This window comes from Lissotriton vulgaris, chromosome 6 (assembly GCF_964263255.1).
Source record: "Lissotriton vulgaris chromosome 6, aLisVul1.2, whole genome shotgun sequence".
NCBI classification, from domain to species: Eukaryota; Metazoa; Chordata; class Amphibia; order Caudata; family Salamandridae; genus Lissotriton; species Lissotriton vulgaris.
The window spans coordinates 200,963,316-200,981,599 of NC_141694.1; the positions used below are offsets into that span (position 1 = coordinate 200,963,316).

An 18,284-nucleotide genomic window follows, 5' to 3' on the forward strand; every position below is an offset into this window, starting at 1 on the left:
TTCGAATTAGACCCATGGACTGTGACAGAGATCAACGGAACCATGGTCACAGCTGTCAGGAATGGGGAATCTGTCACAAGAAACACCTCGTTCTTCAAGCAAGTACCAGAGGGAAGTACAGACCCTGACCAGGACGAGTGGCACCCGACCCCCCAGCGCCGACCATCAGGACCGGAGGGAACAGACGCTGCAACGGACCGAGCCGAAGACACCACCCGAGCGTCCACACCACGGAGAGACCAGAGGAAGAGTCCAACGTCAACGATACCAGGGACACAGAAGAGCCACCCACAGCTACGGGGGAAGGCCGAAGCCAAGCAAGATACAGCCTGCGTCCGTGTCCAAAGCCTTCCCAGAGGTATCGTGACTTTGTGGCACAGTGCTGGCGTTGAGCTGATCGTGATGGCTGACCCCGCCGAGATTAAAGTAAGACTGTTCTGTTTTTGATATTCGAAATGTTATAAGATTCACCAGTTGAGCAGAGACTGAACCAGACACAGTTGGTGAACTTTGTTTGCTTTCCGCAACCAACTCTCACAGCATGTTTGCTGACCTGATAGACTATTGAGTATCTGTGTGTTTGTCTTCAGTTTCATTTTTATCCCTAGGTAAAGGAGGAATGTAGTGTTGCTGCCAGTGGGGTGTACCACTGCAGCACACGCCCCCTCCCACTGTTCCTGCATGTTTCGCCCCTCAGGCGTGAAGGGGCTTTGGTAGAGCCCATACGTAAGCGTGGACACGTTCCCCTGTTAATAAAGAGCCCAGGGTCCTGGGCGTGGTCAGTTAGTTACTAGCCACCAAGTGTAACACGTGTGTCCTGTAGCCCTGCTTTTTAGGCCCTAGGCCAGGACACTACAACCGCGTCTCAAAGCTCACCCAGCTGGCGGTCACAGTGCCCACAGCAATATTCAACTAGTGGTGAGGGACGATGGCACAGTGAAGACAGGATAAATGTAGGATTATTTTCGGCGGCCGGCAGAGCAACACTACCTTGCAGGCATCTTGCCGAGCACCAGGCCACGCCCCCGCACACAGCAACACTTAAATGCATTATAAATCAATGTCCAGCCAATGCTTTTACTTTTGCTTTTTTTTTAAGTACTTTAGTACACATGCTACTATATACTGAACATAGCTTTACAAATGCTTACCCTGAAAACTTATAAAAATCTGTGTATGAAGGTATCTCAGTGTTAGTTAATGAAGGTCCCGTCCTATGGTGTCTGTCACATCTTTCCTATTGTATTTGTCACATAGTTCACAATGCACAACCCATCCTTCCTCACAGTGTGAAACCCCTATTGTATTTACTAGAGTTTTCACAATGTAAAACCCCTTCACACAGTGTTTGTCACCAACGGTGGAGATGTGTACTCGATTCAAAACTCCATGAGAAAAGATACTTAACTTTCAACATTTCTAAGTCCATACCAAATGGTCAGCTACCTTATGAAAATATAACATAGATCAAAAGTTAACAGATTGGCGGTGCTACGCAATGCCAAAGGCAGAGTATTCCAAAGCTGTGGCGCTAACAGCTCTTTTAGGCTGTTAGCGCCACAGCTTTGGAATACTCTGCCTTTGGCATTGCGTAGCACCGCCAATCTGTTAACTTTTAGGAAGGGCCTTAAAACGTGGCTTTTCGCCCTTTAGGTTGCTTTTCCGCTTTTTTGTTTCTGCTGATTCGTCTTATTTTACTGTGTTGTGTTTGTCTGCTACAGGTTATGTTATTCTGCTACAGGTTTTCAATAAACCGCCGGGACACTCTCTGGAGTAGCCGTGCGCTATAAAAGACAAAATTAACATGACAAAATTAACATAACAAAACATTGTCCCTGATAATCATTTTGTGTTATGTTCTATCTGGTGTGTTGTACCATAAACCTTTTTGTGTATGACTTTTAAATATGCCTCAACATAGAAATAGCAATTACAAAAATTCCATTTGTTTTAGTATATTCCATTTCAACATTTTGGGGTGAAACACAATCCTTTGAACAACTGTATAATCCAATAATTCATTAATCACTCTTTGTATTTGTTTTCTTTCTGGGCAGATAGAGAAAAATGCTGTGATAGATCATACAAAGCGTTGGAAGTTTCCTATTCCCTATATCCTGGCTGATAATTTGGGTAAATATTGGATATTAATAGTTCTATCACAAATGTCATATTCACCCTCTTCTCACTACTATTATGGGCATCATTACGATGAGGCTCAGAAAGCCTCCTTCTCAGCCTCATGATGATTTTGAAACTGGCCTGACATTCCGGCTGGCTTCCAATAGTCTCAAGGAACCCGTCTGCCAGCAGGAACCTGCAAGTATCCCTATGGACGGCGTTTTATGCTTATGAATTACAATGTCGCTTTCCTGCAGGGTTTCCATGCTGAGCTTTCCGACATGGAAACCCTGTCAGAAAGCGACTTTGGGGGCCCTTAGTAGGACGCCCTTCCGCCAGAAGCCTCGAATTGGGGGCCGAGGGGGCACCTATGGTGCTCCCCTGTTCATCCCTGCACCACGTGGCAGACACCTTCGGGTGCCTGCCACGCGGTGCAGGGATGATAACAAACTCCCTTTTCTGTATGGGAGATTCAGACCGCACCTTGGGGCCCATTAGGATCGCGGACGGACGCAAGTCCGTCCGCGACCACTGAGGAGGAGGGAACATCCGCATGGGCTGCGGAGTTCCCTCCTGTGCAATTAGGATGTGACCGCCACCCTGGCGGTCACATCCTCTATCTTTAAGAATTGCGGCCGGTGCAGCTACAAGCTGCACCCGCCGCAAGGTTAAAAATGCATGCATTGCATTTGCATGCACAATGCGGCAGGCACCGCGCGGTGCCTGCTGCTTTGTGCACGCAAATGCAGGGGGGGTACCATAGGTACCCCCCATGTGCACCCCCCACCCCCCTTCACCCAGGGGGCCCGCTGCGGGCCCTGAGGTGAAGATCTGCATGCTTTTCCTCGGCGGAGAAACCGCCGCGGAAAAGCATGTTTTCTCAGCCATCCTAATATGTCTGGCAGTGTCTGAGTGACACCGCTACCATATTAGGCCTTTCCCGCCGTGGTTGGAAGACAACCGCGGCGGAACAGCGAAGGACAGAAACCAGGACCCACCAGCCATCCTAATGTGGCGGTGGGTCTTTGGTGGGTCCGCAGAGGAGTTTCTGCATCCTCCGGGCCGGCGGTGGCTTCCGCCGGCCCGGAGGATGCGGAAAATCTTCCATCGTAATCAGCCCCCTTGTGTGGTCGCATCAAAATTAAGCAGTCGGACCACCGACCAGAGGTTGGTCGGACTCGTATCTGCAACGTGTCCACCCGACATCGAAGAAAGGTCTTATGTGTTCACCTGAGTCCAAACACAATGAAAACAGTAAGGAATGTGCAGATAGACAGTAATTTAAGGTGTAGCGCTCAAAACTTGCGTTCATTTAACAAAAGATAAAGATCCAGTCACCCTCTTTAGAGATCATTACAGGCAATAATTAACTTCACTAATGGACCATTATTTTTAACGGAAGGGGGAAGAAAATCTGAGTACCCTTCAGAGTGAATAGGTTTTCTGTAACAAATTGATGTGACAACTCTAAAAATACATGCTTTGACTCATTTTTTAAATTATTTTGGAGAGAGAAATCTCTGATCCCCTCTATCTGTGAGGAAGGCTGTCTTGGTCGCTTTGAACACTCACTGCAGTACAGGCCAGGCATTCCACTCCAACAGTTTCAAAGATCACAATTTGACACTGATCTACCCTGCTAGATTTTGCTGACTTTACTCGTGTTTCCAACCCTTTGGTTCATGTACGTCAGCAACGTAAATACTTAATCTGAAGGAGGAATTAGCAGCACAATATTCAAGACTCTAAGCCTAAAATCAAAGTAACTCTTCATACACCCCTTTGAGCCTCCACCCCAAAAAAAGATCCAGTTGGAGAGGTAGTGAGAGCACTAAAGCTGTGTCCATTTAGGTGGTTACAATGGTGGATGTGGGTGGTACTAGCGGTTAACAAGGGGAGTACAAGTTGATGGGAGCCTCCTAAGAAATATTTTGGGCACTGGTGCTTATTTTATAACTAAGTAGGCACTGGTGGACGGTGGAAAGCAACAACTCCACTGCAGGTACTATCATATTACTGACTGCTCCAAGCCCAGAAAAACTGCTTCACATTGTTATGAAAGGATGTACTTTTCACTTAAAATGATAATAATACCTATATACCACCACACCCGACGGGCATCAGCCCACTCTCATATTCACAATATAGTATGCACAAAGTGTAGGAAAGTGCCTCTTTTGACATGGCTAGCCCCCACTTTTTGCCTGGAACATGATGTGATTTTGGCTGAAAGTGCCCTGGGATCCTGCTAATAGGTGTCCAGTGCCAGAGCTCCTTCCAAAAACTGTACCATGATTAGCACAACTTCAGCACCTCTGTAGTTTCCTGGAAAGTGGAACAGCTGGTATCTATGGCATTAGGATTGATCCTTTAGGGCTGCAGCACAAATTGTACCATCCTAAGGACCCCTCACTAAGACCACGTAAACTGCCATTGCAGGCTGGGTGTCTTGGTGCAGACAAAAGTAAAAAGTTGACATGGCACACATCCCAGTACATACACTAGGAGCATCTATGTTGTAGCTAGTTCTTTTTGATTCACACACACATCCCAGTGTGCCATGCCCTCACTTACTGCATGAGATATAGGTAAGTCACCCCTAAGACAGGCCTTCCAGCCCTAAGGCAGGGTGCACTATATTCCATGTGTGCTCATATCTGGCTGCGCAGATATGATCCTGCAATATCTAAGTCCATTCTTGAATAATATAAGTGTGCAGGGAAGCAATGGAGAGCAGGTGGACTGGACACCCGAGTTCCCCAGCAGCATTATGGCTCTACTGTACCCATGGTTGTTTGGTACCAAACATCTTGTCTGAATAAGCCAACACTAATGGCAGTGCTGGTTGTATTGATAAATGCACACAGAGCACACCTTAGAGGTGCACCATGAAAATCTTCCAACTACTAGTGTGGTCTCTGATTAGTCTCAGCCAGCCTGCCACCACAAGTGATGTTGTTGACCTCATGGGGGGGGAGCCTGCTCTCTCAGAAGCCGGGAACATTACCTGCTCTGGGCTGAGGTGCTTCACACTTCCTCTGGGCTGGGATGGCATTTCAAGGTGGGAAGCTTCAAAGGCAATGCCAACTTTGAAATGCGACCCAGGCTTCTCCAGTTAGTGGAGGATGCCAACCCCCTTGGACTGACCCCAATCTTGGCGGGAGGACACTTGGGAAACTGAGGGTCTGATTATGAGTTTGTTGACCACTTGACTCGTGGTGGCGCAGCTGTGGTGGTCCACCATCCGGAGTATCACGACTAACAAAGTCATGTCGGCTGTGGACCGTGAGCTGTGCCAGGGGACCACCGTTCCCTGGCCGTGGTGCTGCAGGGCCACAATGCAATTTGCTGAGTGGGGACTGGCGCAGTTCCGCTCAGCAAACTATGAGTTTCTGGACCGCCAGCCTTTATATGGTGGAGCTCGCCATGAAAAGGCTGGTGATGAACAAAGAGGGGCCGACATAGCCCTTTCACCTTGGGGATACATTCAGTGGGGCACAACATGTGCCCCCCTGGTTGTGCCCCCTGTCGGTACCCCTACAAAGCTCCAGCACGTGGAGCTTTTTGCTGGAGCTCCACAAACTGGCAGTTCCTGTCAATTTATTGAAAATGTGCCATGAGGCTCTGTCAACATCGCAATGTCAGACAGCACACATTCAATATATTTTTTTATTTTTAAAAAGAAAATCCCATAGTGGAGGTTTTTTTTCTAAATAAAAAAAAATAACAATGACCCCCTTACCATAGGAGTTTTCCACCATGGCTTGAGTGCCATTAAAACATTTCTACTTTCACTTATCACAATTTAGATGATGGTGTGAAATTAAATACTGCCCATTTTTCCACACACTCTAAATAGTGCGGGTGGATGATTAGCCAAACCTTCGAAAGCCCTTATGATGTCAATCCATGATCGAAGGAGTACGTCAGACGGAGTAGTATCTCTCACTGACATATTTAAATTCCGCCCGACTCTAAATAAAGCGGGCGTACTTCAGTTTGGTGGAAAGGGTACTCTTTCAAAGTTGTAATCAGGCCCTAAATGGCTTTTAAAACATGAGTGGAATTCGACTTAAGTCATCTTTAAAGTATGTATGCTAAATGCTTCTGTATTGTTCATGTGATGATGTGAAGTGCCTGAAAGCGTTGATTTGATATGTTATGCCAGCAATTATGTAATTAATAAAGATAGTGCCAATCTGAGGAAAAACCCCGAAGTCCTTCTGTATATTTATGATAAGCAGCAGTAACAGTAAGGTCCAGAATCTGTTTTGAACAATGGTTCAAATGGGAATTGAGTAGGAAAAAACATAGAGATGTGTTGAAGATCACTCATTGTGTCAGGGCGTGACATAGATTGAATTGACAACGGCTACTTAATGATTGGTGTTTGAACCAATATGTGTCAACCTTTTTCACTGAGATGCTTAGATCACGCATTGTAAGGCACAGCAACACTTTTACCTAAATAGATATATGTGTGTATTTTTCAGACCTGAACGCTAAAGGTGTCATCCTTCAGGCACTTGAAATGTTTCGTCTAAAGTCTTGCGTGGACTTTAAACCATATGAAGGGGAGAAGACATACATCAAGTTTGAGAAGCTCGATGGGTAAGTCCTGGTGATTTAGGTAATAGGGCATATAGCGACTGCATATTAGTGACTGACAGCCCAGTTCCCAGAAACAAAAAGGGTGCATCTTCCATTGGTCGGTCTGTACCTACTTTTTAATACATTTACAACTCTTTTAATTCATGAAAATCCGCAGCTGTACAAAGAATAAGAGGATTTACTAACTAGGCTTCCTTAATTAAGAGGCACCTGGCGTACTTTTGCACCTCCGCAGTGTCACTTTTTTGATGCTCCGTGGGCGCAATTTGCTGCAGCATATTTACAAGGCCACGCAAAGCCACTTTACGTGGCCTTGTAAATATGTGCACCTTTTAGGCAGAACACTGCATGAAAGGGGCGTGTCCTGGGTGTTGCTGTGGGTGTTCCCACGCAACACCCATGGAATCTGAAGCATTCCCAGATTTACGAAGAAACGTAAACCTGGGAATGCGTCAGGCATTGGCATGTCGTTAGGGAAGTTCAACGAGGACAATTGTTTTCATTTCTCCTTGTTATTTCCTCTTTTTATGAGTGCTGAATTTTTCAGCACATATAGAAAGAGGGAATTGCCTCAATTGATTGATTTTGTGCAGAAAGGTGTCCCTTCCTACACAAAATCAATCAGCCCCTCAGTAAAGGCAACCTTGTACCATGGCGCTCGGGTGCCTGCATTGGGAACATGGCAGCCCATTGTGCGCCATCAGAGGGGAAAAGGACAGGAATGCGCCATATCTCATAGATGCAGCGCATTCCTGCCCTTTGATGCAAGATTTCTTGCTGCGCTGCCCTGTGCCAAAACCTCATAAATGAGGCCCTAGGTGTCTAAAGAAAATCCAGAATATTAAAGGATCATCTAGTTTTGCAAATAAATCAATAACATATCATTTGAGAGATATATGTTTTCTACTAGACCTAAACATTGCGCTTTGTCACCAGTCAGACAATTCTCTAGTGTAGGATAAGGGAAATATGCTGTTGCCCATATTTTTATCCCCGTTATTTTCACCAACGTGTCCCTTCCACTTCATCCTGTGAAAACAGTTGCCAAAAAGGACATGTGGCTATTTCACCACTTTTAATGCAAAATTCCCAAAAATGCATGCTTAGTTGGTCCATCCAACCTTTCCAAAGTATCCAATTGGCTCCGCTTGAAAACATTTTAGGGATCTTGTTCTAAACTTGAAATAGTGGAAAATCCACTGGTGGAGTTCTCCCTGTTAAAAGTGAACTTTATGGTTAACACTACTGCTTCAGTAAATTAGAATGTATACATTCCAAGCATAAATTCAACTTTTTTTATGTGTAGTTGACACCTGTGCACAGAATTTGGCTTTGTCCATCAGCCCCTGAAGATGTCACCTTTTAATGCCTAAATCAGGTGCTTGCACTTCACATTCACATAATTTATTGAACAAACACATGTGAATGTTCATTCTTTATATCCACAGATGTTGGTCTTACATTGGTGACTTACAAAGAGGACAAAGCCTATCTATCGGTGAAGGATGTGACTATAAGGCCACTGTTGAACATGAACTCCTGCATGCGCTTGGATTCCGCCATGAACACTCAAGGACCGACCGTGATGACTATATCAAGATTTGGTAGGATGAAATCATTGGTGGTAAGTAGTGCATTACCCTTGCATACCCATGCTTTTGATCAAGTCATCAGAAATGTTTAGTCATGGAAACCTGCCTCTGGTGAGGCTCAGAAATGTTGTTTCCCTTCCATATTGGTCAGGTCAATGTAATAATCCATGTCATTTTAATGATTGGCTTCCCCTACCAGAGATGGAAAAATGTTGAAGGCAAGCAGCCATCAAACCCCTGTGGGCAGTTTGCGACGTTTGTGTGGTACACAGATGTAACTGGACCACAATTTGCTAGCAAAGGAGAACTACGTGAATTATTACCCAGAATGGTTGGAATACGTCCATTTCTTTATTTGGCAAACTTAGCGAATTTGGGGATTTTTGTGCCCAAATTTGCTCCTTAATTTAGAATAAAGGGCGATTTCACTGCTTTGCCATTTTTGAAAAACACTTTTGGCCCAGGCCTACCTGCCATGGTGGAGGAAAGAATGAGTTAATGAGCCGTGGTGAGTGACTTTTATTGTAGCATTATCCTATTGCTGTGTTACTGAATAGGTGAAAGAGTTTCAGTAAGAATTTCAATACACTGTGGAATTATGAATAATAGCTGATAAAACTATACACCAAAAACTCAAAAACATAGTTGGACAAATTGGCTGGCTTACTGGGCCGGACTGGCTACCAGGCTTTCCTTAATAAGCAATGCCAAACAAATGTTTCAAAATGTATGATTTAAAGCTATTTGTTTTGCTTTGTTCATTTAGAAGCACTGGCAGCTTCCCAGTAACAAAATCAGCCCCTCAGCTATGAAACTGTACCCCACCCTACCACCCGGCAAAAAACGCCTGGGAGCCAGTCCCTGCTGGCTTATGAATTCAGTTATCGACGTATATTTATGTTACATTGAGGCATTACTGCACAATGTTGTTTACTTGAAAACAGCACAAATATGTAAGCAAAAAAAAAAACGTAGCTTGTCCAAAACCGTTTAAGAAAATTGATGTGCTCTGGCATCTGTGAAGGTTTTCAGAGCCGATGGTGGTTCACGACCATGGATCTTATCAGAGAATATGAAACAGTTAGAAGTCTTGTAAAATCAATTTGTCTTTGATCAGCCACAGGCCAGGGACCGAGTAACTTCCAACGTTAAGCAACTTAAGTAGCTGCTTTAGACGCATCATTCAAAGCCTGTGCTCTGCAAGCAAACTCAAAGATCACAAATCATTCCAAAACCATTCCTTCTATAAGACTATCCCTTCTCTTCCTGTCTCCAGTTCTCTTCCCTTTTGCCTGTCTTTGTATTTCTTTTTCCCTTTACCTTTCCCTTTCTTACCTCTTTTCTTTTCCTGTCAGGCCCATTCCTCCTGTCCCTCCCAACCCCTTTGCTCTTGTTTTCAGTGAGCAAACTGTAGCTTCCATTTCATCTTCTGCCTTAGCTTTCTGAAGGGTTTACTGCAAATTCAGTGTCTCTACTAAGGAGTAGTTCCTACAGTCAGTGACATTGGAAATCCATCTCAGAGAAACCACAGAAAACACATTTGGGGCGTACGCACTGTATGAGTAGAACCTGTGCTAGGGTGGTGAGCGAGCCTGACTCTACAGTTCTCTCCCTCTGGGTTTCTAAAAAGGTATCTGTGGAATCCTCTGCTGTAGGGTAATCTTGTTAATGCCACTCACCCCCTCCCCTGCTGTTGTATTGGTTTGCCCCTAGGTGACATGCTGTAGAATGTCACAGAGATGAACGTTCTATGCTGAGCTCCCTGCGCGGACTGTGACAGAGTCTGCTGAATGAGTATGTAATTTTATTGAATAAGTTAATAAAAACCTTTACAAAAAGAAATTGCTCAAGGCAAAAGTTCATAAAAGAAAGTGCACTACAATTTCGCTCTTCTTGTTGCTTTGCACTGCCTCGGTATGCTGTATGAGGAACATCAGGTGTGGAAATAGAAAGAAGCGGCAAGGTTAACTTCTCATTGCTCATCGTGTTTTGTAGTAAAGTGGTGTCGCGAGCTGCACTCGGAACAAAGCAGTTCGGAACAGGGCACAGGCAGACGCAGTGTATAACTGAATCTGCGTGGTGCAATCCATTGCTATCACCTTTTGTTGAACTCTACTCTCTGGCAGTTGGCAGCAAGGAACACAATCCAAGCCAGTCACGCTGACTGGCACAGCCTTCGTCGTTAGAGTTGCGAAATTCAGTTTGGACGCATAGTGACAGACTTTTTTTTTCCTGTCAGGTGTGTGGCGCACTCCCTGACCGAAACAACAGCCTTCCTCGAAATCTGTCCCAGACGCACTATATCAAGCCGGTGGCGTTGACTGGCACAGCCCCCCCCCCCCAAAAAAAACCACTAAAAACTATTTTTTTAACACCAGAAGCAAAGTGATTGTGCTGCCTGAATCGAGTTTGAACAGTCGCCTGTCACACTGACTGGCACAGTCCTTTTGCACCAGCTGTCTTCGCCAAGTTACCTCACATGTTCCATCAGCTCAGTGAGGAAGGGAGAAATTGCTGTTGTCTTTGCCCACTTGCAACGATTTTTGTGTGAAGACAACCCTTGGAGGGGGGCTCTGCTGCTCCACAGCGGCAGACCTATAGGGTTTTTGCTAGTACTATTAATTTGTTTTTCCTCTTTTTTAAAGAAAAGGCGACTGCCCAACTCTATGAGGAGATTGAGGGAGGAGTTCTGAGTTTTTCAGGATTTGTTCATTAGGTGCACAGCGCCACCCAGTGCTAGTCAGCTATTATATTTTTTGTATTAGTAGCTCCTCACTTATTTGCTACCAGAGATAAGATAGATCCTTATGTTATAGTCTCTCTTTCTCTGCAATCTCGACACTTTTGATCAAACAAAAGAGTATTGTTGAAGTTTTGTGGTACAAGGTACTTTACAGGTTAGACTGTTTTACTAGGGTGAAATAACATTTCATCACTTGTTGTGATAGGAATCAATTCCAGTAACTCTTACCCATCATGCAGAATGTCACACCACCGCCATTCTTTCTAACCACTCCATGGGAGCCAGTTTTAAAATGGTAAAAGTGGAAAAAGGTTTTCCAAAACTATGCTGTATTATGTGGTCCGAACTTGGGGCTTGAAAGGAAAGTGGCATTACTGTTGCACTATCTGGGGGCTGAAGGGCAAGAGATATTAGAACATCTTCCAGATTTTAATGCTAATGAATCAAGGTGTTCTAATGAGTATAAAATTACTCTGAGAAAATTGGACATCCATTTCTTACCGAAAATTAGCACAATTATGGAACTATACCATTTTGGGAAAAGAGGACAGAAAGACGGTGAAACAGTAGAGAAATTTGTATCCGAGTTAGGCAAGTTGGCAGCTAGCTGCAAGTTCGGGGGTGCTTGTGAGGAGAGGATACCTGATCAGTTTCTTTTGACATGTAAGATAGAATGAATACGTGAGGAGTTGTGGTGAAAAGATGACCCTCCCCTTGGAGAGGTACTCATCGTAGCAAAACAAGTAGAGCACGCAATGAAATGTGTGAGTGAAAGAAAACAGGATTGCGAGGGTAAAGCCAAAGTGAGTGAAGTCTTGGTTCAGAGTGAAAACGTGCTTGCAGTCAAAGGACAAAAGAAGGAACAAAAGGAGAACAAGGGCAGTTGGAATTTCAAAGGAAGTTGTTACAGATGTGGCAAGCAAGGACATTTAGCGAATGACAGGGAGTGTCCCACACTAAAAGCTACACTTCAGACAATGTTGTAGAAGTAATGCTAAATACAGGAAACATAACAGGGATGACACCACCTGTGTCTGTGACAAAATTGTGTTACATGTTCAGAGTGAGCCAGTAAGCAATTCTAAGGATTTCATAGTGGTAGAGGAGACTAAAAATGAAGCAATGTTTGATTCACGCTCTAAACTTACAATAATATCTCCAGAAGATTTTGAGAAAGTTTCTAAGGAAAAAATGACCTTACAGAGAATGGATGTAAGACCGGGAGGTTAAGGGGGGCAACCCATACAGATGAAGGGTTACTTTCGGGGCAGTGTAGGCTACAAGGACAGGCTGGTGGTTGCAAAGATTTACGTGTCCAAGAAGGGGGGACAACATTTTGGGTTGGCAAGCACAAAGGCATTTACCTCAATCCAAATAAGAACCCCCAAATATTGGTATAAGAAGTGGGAAAAACTCTGGTGGAGATAGAAGAAGAATTCAAGGAGGTTTTCACAGAGAAGTTAGGATGCCTCAAACACCATGCCCACAGAATAGAGCACTGAACAGGGAAGTCATAATTGATAAGTACCCTCTGCCGAACATTTCACAAATGATGAGCAGATTAGCAGGGGCAAAAGTTTTTTCCATACTTGATCTAACCTCTGCCTACTACCAAGTCAGGCTCCACCCGGATTCACAAGAACTCACAGCTTTCATTACGCCCATGGGGGCATACAAATTCAAGCTTATGCCGTTTGGACTAGTGTCTGTCGCCGCGGTCTTTCAAAGGATCATGAGCAACCTCCTCAAGGGCATTTCTGGGGTTGTGTGCTGTCAGGATCATGTTCTGATTTTGGGAGAGTATGTTATAGAACACGAAAACAGGCTCAGAAAGGTCCTGAGGAGGTTCCAAGAACAAGGACTCACGGTGAAGACAGAAAAGTGCAAGATTGGATGTGCTGAGATTAGGCATGGGCGGAAAATCCGTTCCGCTCGCGGATTTTGCGGATTTTCGGGAAATCCGCAATCCGCGAGATTTGCGAATTTCCCGCAAAATCCGCAAATCCGCGAGCAGCGGATTTTGCTCGCACTGCTCGCACTGTTCGCGTGAGTTCGCGCCCCGCGAATAAGTGCAAAATTGCAGAAATACGATCTTAGCAAAACTGAAAGTAACTACTTACCAGGTTCAAAAGTTCAGGCTCATCATTAGTAGCCATTTCCTGTAGTGCTTCCTGAGGGGCCCCTCCAGAGTTCAGTTGCCAGTTGAAACTATTATGTGACCCTGCTCTGAACCTCAGAATAGTTACACATATGCCACAAAGGTCCTGAATTACAGCTAAGGGAGACAAGCAGGAGCCAGGCTGGAAGTTAAAATCCATTAATCAGCCCCTAATTCATTATTGTCAGTTGGGGCAGGGCAGGTGTTGTAACTAATTTTGCAACAATGAAAGCACTTAGCAAGTGCAAAAGATCACTAATCAGGGCGCACTAAGGAAGCAGGTGCCAGCTAAAAAAATATTCTGTGACACATTAATCAGCCCCAAATTAATTCAGGTCACTTGAGGCAGGGAAGGTGTGCTTTGCTTTGCCGAAAATAATGTACACTGGACAACCAGAGGGTGTGGTGATGAAACAGAGGGTGGCATGGGTGGGCCAGAGGGTGGCATGAGTAGTCAGAGAGTGGCAGTGGTGACAGAGAGTGGCAGTGATGAAGAAGAGTGTCCCAAACAGGCTGGACACGTAGAAACAACAAGTTCGCAAAACTTGCGACCCGACAGGTAAGTTCGCAAATTGCGAAATTGTAAAAACCCTCGCGAACTGGCAGAAACACGGGCGAACACAAAAAAAAAAAAATCCGCAAATTCGCGGGAATTCGCGGATTTTGCGGATTGCGAATCCGCAAATCCGCAAAATTCACGAACGCGAGATCCGCAAAATTCGCCCATGCCTAGCTGAGATAGAGTTCCTGGGGCATAGAGTGACAACGGAGGGCATTCGCCCTAAGGCTGATGTGCAAAACACAATCATCAACCTTACACCACCCAGAAGCAAAGATGAAATCAAATCCTTTATGGGAATGGTGGAATTTTACAGCAAATTTGTGCAGAATTTTGCCAGATGCACATATGCTATCCATAACCTACTAAGGAAAGGAGTGACATTCGACTGGAGCGTGGAGTGCCAGAAAGAATTCGAAGACACTAAGAAAGCATTAGCGGACGCACCCAATCTCAAATCGTTTGTACCTGGAAGGAAGACCGTGCTGACCACCGACGCCAGTTGCAAAGGATTAGGAGCAGTCCTGATGCAAGTAGGAATAGATGGAGAAGAAACAATTGCTTTTGCATCACGCTCGATTAGCAAGGCCGAGTTCAACTACTCGGTGATCGAAAAAGAAGCGTTAGCGGCACATTGGACCATAATCAAATTCAGAGATTTTGTGTTGGGTATGAAGTTCAACCTTAGGACCGACCACAAGCCCCTGGTCGAAGTATTCAACAAAAAGGGCTAGACTCCACCTCAAGCAGAATCAGACGGTGGGTCGTGAATCTTCCAGAGTATACATTTGAAGTCGAACACGTACCTGGGGTGAGGAATTTTGCAGCTGACTTTATCTCTCGCCTAGTAAGTGAGGATTGTGATGAAGCAGTCGACATGGAGGAGGATGATCAGGCCGACGAGATGCAGGTGGAGGACATATGCATCATCACCCAAGAAGCCATTGAAGAAGAACCCTGGAAGGAAGCCTTGAGAGCTGACGTGCTTCTGCAGAGAGTGAGGGAGAAAACAAAGGGTACCTGGATGGACCAACAAAAGCGGGATGAAGTTCTTAGACCGTTCTGGACGGACAGAGACAAACTGTCTATCACTGATGATTGTCTGTTCAGGGGCACGAGGTTGATCCCTCCAAAGACTTTGAGGGAGTTTGGTCAACTTGACCCATTAAGGGCATTTGGGAGTGACCAAATCCAAACAGAGGTTGCGGCAGGACTACTGGTGGCCCCGGATAGATCTTGAAATTGAGAGGAAAATAAAAGACTGCGTACCATGCTCCACTAGCGACAAGGTTCTAAAACAGCACACACCTTCTATGCACTGTAGGCCTCTTCCCGTGGGTCCATGGGTAGATGTGGCATTGGACATCATGGGTCCTTTGACATCAGAACATCGCACACCTTACATCATAGTACTCATAGATCTTTACTCTAGGTGGCCTGAAGTAAAATATGTGTCTGAAATCACTAGGAGGGCTGTCACTGATTTCCTGCTAGAAGTGTTCATCGGGGAAGGTTTGCCAAGTAGCTTATTGACAGACAATGGGGTGCAACTTTGCTCAAGAGAAATAAGAGAATTCTTAGAGTGCAAAGGGATAAAACACAAGCGGTGTGCACTATATTACCCGGAGACTAACGGGATGGTCGAACATTTCAAAAGACCATAAAGGAGGGAATCCAACTAGCGAGGGCTAGTGGGTTGTGTTGGGAGGATGAGGTGTTGAAACGTCTGGAAGCCTACAGACTTACCCCTCATCAAACCACTGGCATGACACCATTCGAATTACTCAAAGCCATGAAACTCAACTCAAGATTACCAGAGTGGAAGAAGTGGTCACTTTAAAGAGTCACAGTGGCAGGAAAGAGAGTGCAAAGCTATGACTGATAGGAAAACTAGATTTGATAAACTACATGCTGTCAAAGGCATGGGATTCCGGGTGGGGGATGTGGTCAAAGTCTAAGCACCTATTGGCAGAGCAAATTGGTCCGAGTTTACTGAGCCCACCAACATTTTTAAGTTATTCAAGAATGCTGTGAAGATCCAAGAAGGGAAGATTTGGAACCTGGGGAGGATGGTGAAGTACACTGCTCCCACTGTAGACACCAACAACACTGTTGAGAATGGGAACGGAACCCCGAGTAGAGGCTGGACGCCAGAGCCGGGATGTTAAAGACAGAGCAACCCCTTCTCCAGAGTAAGTTTTAGGAAAGGTTGCCGCCCGAAGTATTTAGAGCACTCCGTTGACAGATAGATTTTGTTATCTTTCCTTTTGCCTCTTCTTTTTGCAGTATGTTTCTCTTAATGTGTAAAGTAGGGGATGTGTGGTATCCTCTGCTGCAGGGTAATCTTGTTCATGCCACACACCCCCTCCCTTGCTTTTGTATTGGTTTGCGCCTCGGTGAAATGCTGTAGAATGTCACAGAGATGAACGTTCTTATTGACCTCCCTGCGCAGAGTGTGGCAGATTCTGCTGAGGACAACAGCTGGGGCTGGGGTTCTTCTCCTGTGTTATGGAAAATAAATGTCCCCTTTTCTTATCCTCGTGTTTCCTGTGACTCAATATTAAGGAAGGAGTGCTGTGCTTCGATATTACAGTATCCTACTCAGAGCCCAGCATAGTGTCTGCTCCACCACCTAGGTTCTCCCATTGGTCTCTAATGTAGCTCACAAGGACTATCGTATCCTTTGTTATGGCAGCCCCCACCCCCTTTTCAAATGCAGACCCTGCACTAATGTAAGGACTGAGTTTCAAGGTCTCCATCTTGGTTTCTATCATTTTTATGTTTGGTTAATGATGTGTTAAAGGTAAACATATTGTTTTCTTACTGAAAATTGGACTGGAATCTACAGGTCCTATAGCGCTTGCAGCCAATTCTCAGAACCCGCTGTGGGGGCTGTAGGGCACACAAGTGTTACTGGGCCCCAACCGTGGTGGTGCAAATTGGCCAAAGTAGACTGTACTTGATGCTCATGGTAGAGAGGGAGAGCAGTCCAAGACATCTATGGGTGGTAGTGTGGTTGATAGAGAACTCAACAACACAATAGAGACAATGTGTGCCCAGCCCATTGCACTTCTTTTTTTTAGAAAGAAGTGTTTCAATCCCCTCAAATGTGGTACTTAAAGAAGAAAAATCACTACTGGGATGAACACTACTAGGTCTATGGGATTCACTACAGATAGATCTTGAGTAAGCACAATTGCAAGCTGTCTATGACTTATGTGGAGTAGCTTTACTGTTGTCTGTCTATACACTTGACTAGGCATTTCTGGTATGAGTGTTTCAGATATTAATTAAAGGTCCACCAAGCAGTTCTGCCTAGCCAATTCACAATCAATGTTTCTCAACTGTTTGTGTAACATATTTGTTGATGTGCACTTGGATAGAGGGTGTGCAGTTGTATGCACTGGGAAAGCATCCAAGCTTGCACTCCCTGAGGCTTATCACAGCAGCCCTGTCTCAATTTCTCCACATTGACTTATGATGGGAGCAGTGGGTCTGCCAAGGACAAACAGCTCCAGCACTTGCGATGGGGAATCTGCTTCCTACCGGCTGGGTGCTGTGATGCAGAACTCAGATATGCCAAAGGCAGAGTTTGCACAGGTTCGTCTTCCTCGATCGCAGAAGAGGGCGCTCAGGTGAATCTTTGTTGACAAGCATGTATTGGGTTTAACAGGGAGGTTAGGAGCCCTTTGGATTCCAACAGGCCGGCTCCAGACACACGCTGTTAGCTAACTGGTTCCTCTCGGTCACTCTTATCCAAAACTTAGTGACTGAGTTTCTTCTTTTTGAACAGACAGCTCCTGTAGGGTAGGGCACTCTTGTCCCCATCAGAAGGAAGCGATACAAAAGGGGATGATGGACGGAGCGTTTGAGCAAATCAAACACTCACCCCCAGTCAACTGATCTGGGTTTAATCCATCACCATCTGTAGAAAATGAGCCCGTAATCCTATCGATGCCCAGGCCGCTGGCGCAAACCGCCTCTTAGTTCCAATGTTGAATAATTACCAAATAAAGAGACGGGCGCTGGAAGCAGGAATCAAGAACAGAGTTTATTTCTCATGAGGAGAGCCAGTCATTTCGGACACGAAACACAGTGTCTTTCGGGAGGTGCTCTAACAAGTGAGCTGAGACTCTTGCTTTTATACCTTACAGAACACTTGAAAACACAATCAGGACAGTATGACGCAAAAGAGAGACATCCCTATAATCCTTGTGTCAATCCTACCCCACAAACATTCACAATGGGAACCCTTGACCTGCTGATAAGAGGGGAGGGCAATCACGCAGCTGAGTGTTTCGTAGGATGTGTACGCCTGATCATAGCCCAGGGGTGGGGTGGCTAGGATCAATAGTGGGTCTCTTGAGGAGGAGTGACTTCATACAATAAGGGCAGTAAATGGTATCTCCTGGCTCAGGCGATGGCCTCGGACATGTGTGGTCAGCCGGACTCGGGGGAAGGGGTCATCAAAGGAGTGGTATTCATGCCGCGTGGACAATC

General features: G+C 45.3%; 1 pseudogene across 1 annotated transcript in view; it reads left to right on the top strand.

The window, feature by feature from the left end:
- LOC147707019 (meprin A subunit alpha-like) overlaps window positions 1–18,284 on the top strand; it is a 119,842-nt pseudogene that overhangs the window by 46,126 nt on the left and 55,432 nt on the right. Inside the window, exons 5-7 of the transcript XR_015296605.1 lie at window positions 2,058–2,133; window positions 6,615–6,732; window positions 8,181–8,356. The product of XR_015296605.1 is annotated as a meprin A subunit alpha-like (transcript). The remainder of the gene's footprint in view (window positions 1–2,057; window positions 2,134–6,614; window positions 6,733–8,180; window positions 8,357–18,284) is intronic.